The sequence below is a fragment of the Ctenopharyngodon idella genome, chromosome 2, assembly GCF_019924925.1.
Source record: "Ctenopharyngodon idella isolate HZGC_01 chromosome 2, HZGC01, whole genome shotgun sequence".
Classification (NCBI taxonomy): domain Eukaryota; kingdom Metazoa; phylum Chordata; class Actinopteri; order Cypriniformes; family Xenocyprididae; genus Ctenopharyngodon; species Ctenopharyngodon idella.
This window is the reverse complement of record NC_067221.1, coordinates 37,925,470-37,932,960: the sequence shown is the minus strand read 5'-3', so window position 1 is coordinate 37,932,960 and position 7,491 is coordinate 37,925,470.

Sequence of the window (7,491 nt, the reverse complement as noted above, 5' to 3'; positions counted from 1 at the left end):
ACAAATCAAATTAAGACGTGGAGTATTTCTTTAGTCACATTATCGAAGTGCATTGTAGACGTACACACCTTAATCACACTATTATTTGTGTGGGAGTTTTCACCGCATTTTACAGTGGTCAACTGTTTGACGTCAAACAGTTATAAAAGCATAGCTTCAAGCAAGAAGGCACAAATCAAATTCCTCTCAACTCATCTCATCTCTCATCCAGTGCTTCCAAGTTTGGACAAAAATCGGGTGTGGACTGACAGTCTAAACGTAGCCTTTGTGTGTTCTGATTGGTTGTTAGAGCGTTGCTAGGTGGTCAAAAGAGCCCAAAGTCAATAAAAGGGGCATCCTAATTCAGAGGCTGCATTCCCTGAAGGCCGCGTTTGGAAAAAAAAAAAAAAATAGTTCAATACTTGTGCGTTCTCTGACAAAACTTTTACTTTCTCCCAAAAAAACTTTGCGTTCACTCACTAAAGTGTTGGTGGAAATGATGTGAGGTGGGAGGGAAAATATATTTCAATGCTTTTGTGTGTGAACAGATTTTAAGAGAACGCAAAAATTTTTCAAGCAAATGCAAAAGCATTAAAATATAATTTGTCCTCTAATCTCATATTTTTTCATCACCATGTCCACTTAGAGACTCCGTAAAGAAGAAAACAAATATATAAATAAAGAAAGAAAGCAATTGGATCTAATATCATCCAGATACTTTGAAATCAAAGCCTAGGAAACAACACCAATGTACAGATAAAACAGAAAGATGACAGAACTCTCTGTTTGGTGATCTAAATTTACTGTAACCCTCCACAGGCCTGGTCTCACCCCCTACAAAGACCACCATGGGCTCTTATTCACCTCACACTCTCTTCCTGTTTATTTCAATTAAACATCTAGTTACTGTCACTCTGACACTATGTTTTCTATACTTTTGCTGCACTCTCTCTGAACTTTTGTTCCCTCCTGTCCTTCGTTCACACAATACCACAGCATCATTAAAATAACCATCAACTTTCCATTTGGTCTCCATGGTTACACCTGTTCTACTTCCTTTTAATTCCATCATTCTTACTTTCAGTTAAACAAGACACTCTCACTTTCAATGTTCCCTCTCTCTCTCACGCTATCGTCTTGAGGCTTCTCAAACTTCAGGAGGTCGTTCAGAGGTTATGCAGTTTCATTTCATTCTCCTCCCACTACTCTATAAGAGACAGAGAGAAAATGAATTATTGGTGAGAAACAGAGAGATCTAATGAGTCTCGGTGGTCAGGGCTTACGTAACAACTCTGCAGCGTTAGTGCTAGCTTAGCATATTTACACAGCACTTGAGCTGATGTAAGACTCCAAATCAGTATTCACAGCGAGCGGCGCATGCAGCAGGGACACACCAGCAGCCACAGCGTATATGGTAATCTCCCAACACTTTCTGACAGCGAGCACACTGCGCTTCACACTAGAGAGAGAGAGAAAAAAAAAACATTTATAGCATATTAGCAGGAAACGGAACCACATATGACCAGGGTGAAAAGAATGACAGACAGACAGACAGACCGACCGACAGACAGATAGATAGAACAATTAGAACGATAGAAAAATTGATAGAATGACAGACGGACGGACAGACAGATAGACAGACAGGCAGATAGATAGACAGACAGACAGACAGACTAGACAGACAGACAGACATATAGATAGACAGACAGACAGATAGATAGATAGATAATCAGACAGACATATAGATAGACAGACAGACAGACAGATTTGCAGCATTCCTAAGTGAAATCTGTTCAACAGTTGAATCAACAGGCAGTTAAAAATGTGATGTGCATTTTCATAAACTAGTAATTTGTCTGTTTTTGGTGATGAGTAAACATGATGAACAGCTGTTAATATTCACAGCTTCATTAGCACGTGATGTGAGAGCGCATTGAAATATGTTTTTGAAATATGAGAACTACAGCAGCAACTACACATGCAAGTTCCTCAAAGATAACACTGAGCAGATACCAGCAAATTAGGTGCAAAGAAACAAACACAAAAATAGACTACATAGATAGATAGATAGATAGATAGATAGGTGACAGACAGGTAGGTTTGCAGCATGTATTCATGATCTCAAGGCTAGATTACTCAATGCTCTACTGGGTGGTTGTTCCGCTCGCCTGTTAAACAAACTACAGCTAGTCCAAAACGCAGCAGCTAGAGTTCTTACTAGAACCAGGAAGTATGACCATATTAGCCCGGTTCTGTCAACATTGCATTGGCTCCCTATTAAACATCGTATAGATTTTAAAATCTTGCTACTTACTTACAAAGCACTAAATGGTTTAGCTCCCCAGTACCTGAGTGAGCTCTCAATGCATTATAGTCCTTCATGTTTATTGCGATCTCAGAATTCAGGCCAGTTGATAATACCTAGAATATTAAAATCAACTGCAGGTGGCAGATCCTTTTCCTAATTAGCACCTAAACTTTGGAACAGTCTTCCTATCGCTGTTCGGGAAGCAGACACACTCTGTTTAAATCTAGACTAAAAACACATCTGTTTAAACTTGCATACACATAACACATTATCTACTTCTATAATTCAAATCATGTAAATTGTTAGGCTGCATAGATTAGGTCAGCCAGGACCAGGAACACTTCCCATAACACCTGATGTACTCGCTACATCGTAAGAAGAATGACGTCTACGCTAATATTAGTCTCTCTCTGTTTATCTCGAGGTTTGCCGCAGCCTGGCAGATCCAGGCCGTATCCAGATGAGATGAAGGACCTGCGCCTAGACATGATGATAACTAAATTATCCCCTGCGAAGGCCTCCTTCCCTTTCCTTTCCCTATGTATAGATACAACATTATCAAAATTATTCCAGTTCGTATAGATCCGTGGACACAACTAATTTTTCTGTATTATGCGGACCAGACAATTAATTTGGCAAATATCACTTTAAAAAAAAAAAAAAAAAAAAAAGCTTCTGCACACATACACACTCAAACAGGCAAACCTATAGACTAAACACGTAAATGAACGGCAAGAATGAATTAAAGGTATTCGGGTTTTTTTCAGTAGGAAAGGTGTCATTTAAGCGGCCCCTAAAGTAATAATTAACAATTTTTACAACGGAAGTGATTCAATCAAAAACCAACTTTAGCTCGATAATAATTTTCCTGTTGTCACTGTGAAGCTGCTTTGAAACAATATGTATTGTGAAAAGCGCTATATGAATGAAGATGACTTGACTTGACTACATGACACCCTCATGTAAAAAGGAAACTCTAGAGGAAGAGAGGGTGTGAAAAAAGTTTGCTGAACAGTTGGCACGCTTTTAACAAACCGTTCTGTACTGGAGCTGATGTCTTTATATGTCTGAATACCTTCATTATGGAGCTCCAGTGTTTATTAAAGTAAAAGAATACAAGATAGATCTTACCCTAAGGAAAACAAAGAGCCACTGCAGAGATACAGAAGAATTTAATTCGGTTGTCAACACAAGAACAACAGCAACAGAGAGAAAATGCTATTATAAATAATAAAATAGTGAGACAAGAGGATGTAAACAGAACAATGCAGGAAGTATGAGATGCTGCTACTGTACACTATTGCAAATACGTTCAGCCTTTATGTCTTTTGACACATCAGATGTTAGAGCTGAAATACTCTGTTTTATAAATAATGCAAGTTAATACAATAAATTTGTCCGCAAAATGCCTCGACAAGCAGTAAAGCTTGATTGAATATTTTGATTGATTTGATACAGGCTGGTTTACGTACCTGATTCTCCAACAGAAGTGTTCAGCTGACCTACTTCAGATGTTCCATCAAGGAAAAAAGATGCCATCCAGACCATTCCTGAAAGAGAGAAATCAGTCGTTCATTTTTACCCTCTTTCAATCGCAGAGACCCCAGACTTTGACCCTGGACCATGTCATTATTGGCTGCTATTGTCCCCTGCAGATTTCTAAAGATGCGAAGAAAATCAATTTTGGGATAGAATAAAAAGAGTGGTTTGGAAAAACACTGCTCTGATTCAGTACATTCAAACTAGAATATGGCACACGAACAAACAAAGAAAGAAAACAGGGAGAAAGAGACCAGAGAACAAACCAATTTAAAGTAGAAAAGAAAGAAATGAAGTTGTATCGTGCGTACAAGGTTGACATGAATAAACCAGAGTGTTATTCTTCACCCGGCCAGCAGGCGCCAGTGCCCTGATTTTCACAATATAGATTTATTTAGAACGTCACCATGAAATCAAATTTGACAATTCTTGTTATTATTTTTTTTTTTAATGGAATATTGCAGCATTTATTATAAATGATTTATCCTAATGTAATTTTAAATCAAAATAACTTCCCCTCCCTCTTGCAGCAACATCTCTTCTCTGATGATGTGTTTATTGGCACGAGGGCGGGGCAACCTGCCACTCACATCAGATCAACCAATAGGGAAGAAAAGACTTATCACCACTTCCGTTTCATGCCGATTTTAAGAAATAATTTTTATTCCTTGCTCAACTACTTACTCACTAGACACTAAATAAATTCATAAGGCCCTATTTTAATGATAAGCACATGGTCTGAAGCTCATGGTGCAGGTTACACGCCGTACGAATCCACTTTTGCTAATTTAAAGGGTTAGTTCACCCAAAAATGAAAATAATGTCATTTATTACTCACCCTCATGCCGTTCCACACCCGTAAGACCTTCGTTAATCTTCGGAACACAAATTAAGATATCTTTGATTAAATCCGATGGCTCAATGAGGCCTCCATAGCCAGCAATGACATATTTTTGGTGCGCCAAAAAAAAACAAAATAACAACTTATATAGTGATGGCCGATCTCAAAACACTGCGTCAGGAAGCTTCAGAGCGTTATGAATCAGCGTGTCGAATCAGCGGTTCGGAGCACCAAAGTCACGTGATTTCAGCAGTTTAGCGGTTTGACACACGATCCGAATCATGATTCGATACGCTGATTCATAACGCTCCAAAGCTTCCTGACGCAGTGTTTTGAAATCGGCCATCACTATATAAGTCGTTATTTTGTTTTTTTTTGCGCACCAAAAATATTCTCGTCACTTTATAATATTAATATTGAACCACTGTACTCACATGAACTGATTTAAATATGTTTTATGTACATTAATGGATCTTGAGAGAGGAAATGTCATTGCTGGCTATGGAGGCCTCACTGAGCCATCGGATTTCATCAAAAATATCTTAATTTGTGTTCTGAAGATGAACGAAGGTCTTACAGGTGTGGAACGGCATGAGGGTGAGTAATAAATGACATTATTTAAATTTTTTGGGTGAACTAAGCCTTTAACAACGAAAAAAGTCACATGGTCCAAAAGGGTTGTACCTAGGCTGTGTCTGAAATCGCCCCCTATACCCTTAAATAGGGCACTATTTAAGGGGACAGCCATTTGTAGTGGTGTCCGAAACCATAGTGGACGATGTTGAGTGCACTCATTCAATCCCACAATGCACCGCAATAACTAGTGTACAACCGATGAAGCTGAATCAATCATCCATTCATTTTCCAAACCGCGCTGGTCCAGCATTATCATACAGGTATAAATTCCTTTTTAATTAATCATTAAATCATTTAAAAGGTTTGAACATTCTAGTTCAACATAAATATTCATTACTACTGGAGCTGCCAGTTTGCTACATTTCAAAAGATTATTAAACAGCAGCACAAACTATGCGAAATCGGCAGCCCTTCCGGTGCACTCAGTGTCCGAATTCACTCACTTGTTTCATTCACTCCTTCAAGTGGACTATATTAGTGGAGTAATGTAGGGAATAGTGAATGAGGGTATAGGGGGCGATTTCGAACACAGCACTAGTCTCTTAATGAGTCATGGGAGTGTTTTGGGCGTAAAGTGCAATAAACTAAGAGTGTCATGTCCCATGTGCTTGCACCATGGCGGAATTTGCAAATACAAAGACTGAACGCTTCTCCAGAGAGGAATCCTTTTATTTTTAATATTTAAAAATTTGTGTGCTGCTGCACGTCCTTGTGTGTGTAACAAGAAGAGTGTACGCGGGTTGTGCACCCGCCTATAGGTGCATGTTACTAACGCGCCCTTTAAATAACAAAAAAACCCACTGACTTTAGACCAGGTTTTTGTTGGTCAATGGCGCAGTTGTTTTCAGTTGCCTCAAAATAGCAACGCGCCAACCTCGTTTTACGTCCAGCACGCCCATGGTCGAACAGAAGGGCATGAGTGCATTTGCTATTTAAACAACGTGGGCACTGGACGATTTCGAAACGTTTCAAAACAGTTTGAAATTTCAATGGTTGACCGGTAGAGGGCGATGATAAAGTGAACCCATGAATCATGCAGATTCACTGAGAACTATTGAACAAGTGTCTATGGGCTTTACCCTATGGTTTTACCTGATCTCTGATCAGTTTTATACATTTGTAGATGTTTTAATCAGACATTAGAATAATTAAAATGAATAATGGTAGTTATTAATCTCTTATTTGCCTGTTTAGCTTGAGCCATGGAACAGAGAAACAAACCTTGAAAATTGATAAAAGAACACATATTATACAGACACTCTATATTTAATCGTATTAGATGATTAGTTAATTGCATTTGATAGATTTTACTTTCAATAAAACTTTTGCAATACATTTAGTGTTACAATACACAGTAAAAGGTGTTTTTATGCATGTTTGGCCCGAGTTTTGTTGCATTTGCACTGTTCTGACCACTAGGAGTCACCGTGGAGACGGGTGTCAGATTGTTTCGAAGCCTCGACACGTTATGGCACATTTGCTTCAACTGCTTCAGTGTTTCACGAAGCCTCGATCTGCCCATCACTAATGATAGGGCCCAGTATATTAAAGGGTTAGTTCACCCAAAATGAAATTTCTGTCATTAATTACTCACCCTCATGTCGTTCCAAACCTCTAAAGGGCCTTTCACACAGGATGCGACAACGGCACCACTGCGCTATGAAACCCATTTATTTCAATGGCTTGCACTGCGCAAGGACGGTTTGTTGCTACATCGACCACAGCGCACGCGCAGCGGAGCGCACCATTGGCGAGCTAGCGCTTACGCCGCGGTCAAAGTTCAACTGACTGGACTTACAGAACTCCCGCTAAAAGTTTTAAAAACTCCGCCTACTTTGCTCTGGTCAGCGTAGCGCAAATGACTTTGTATCTGTAGGACCCTGTGGCCAGCACAGTGCATTCCGCATCCTGTCTGAAAAGGCCATAAGACCTTCATCTTCGGAACACAAATTAAGATATTTTTGATGTTTTTTTTTTTTTTATAGAAAGCCAGGTAAGTACCACATTCAAGGTCCAGAAAGGTAGTAAAGACATTGTTAAAATAGTCAGCCTGACTGCAGTGGTTCAAACTTAATGTTATGAAGCGACGAGAATACTTTTTGTGCGCAAAAACAAAACAAAAATTTCTAATTTCTAAAAACGAACCCTTTAACAATCTACAAGATTTTAATGCTGTTTGCAAATTAAA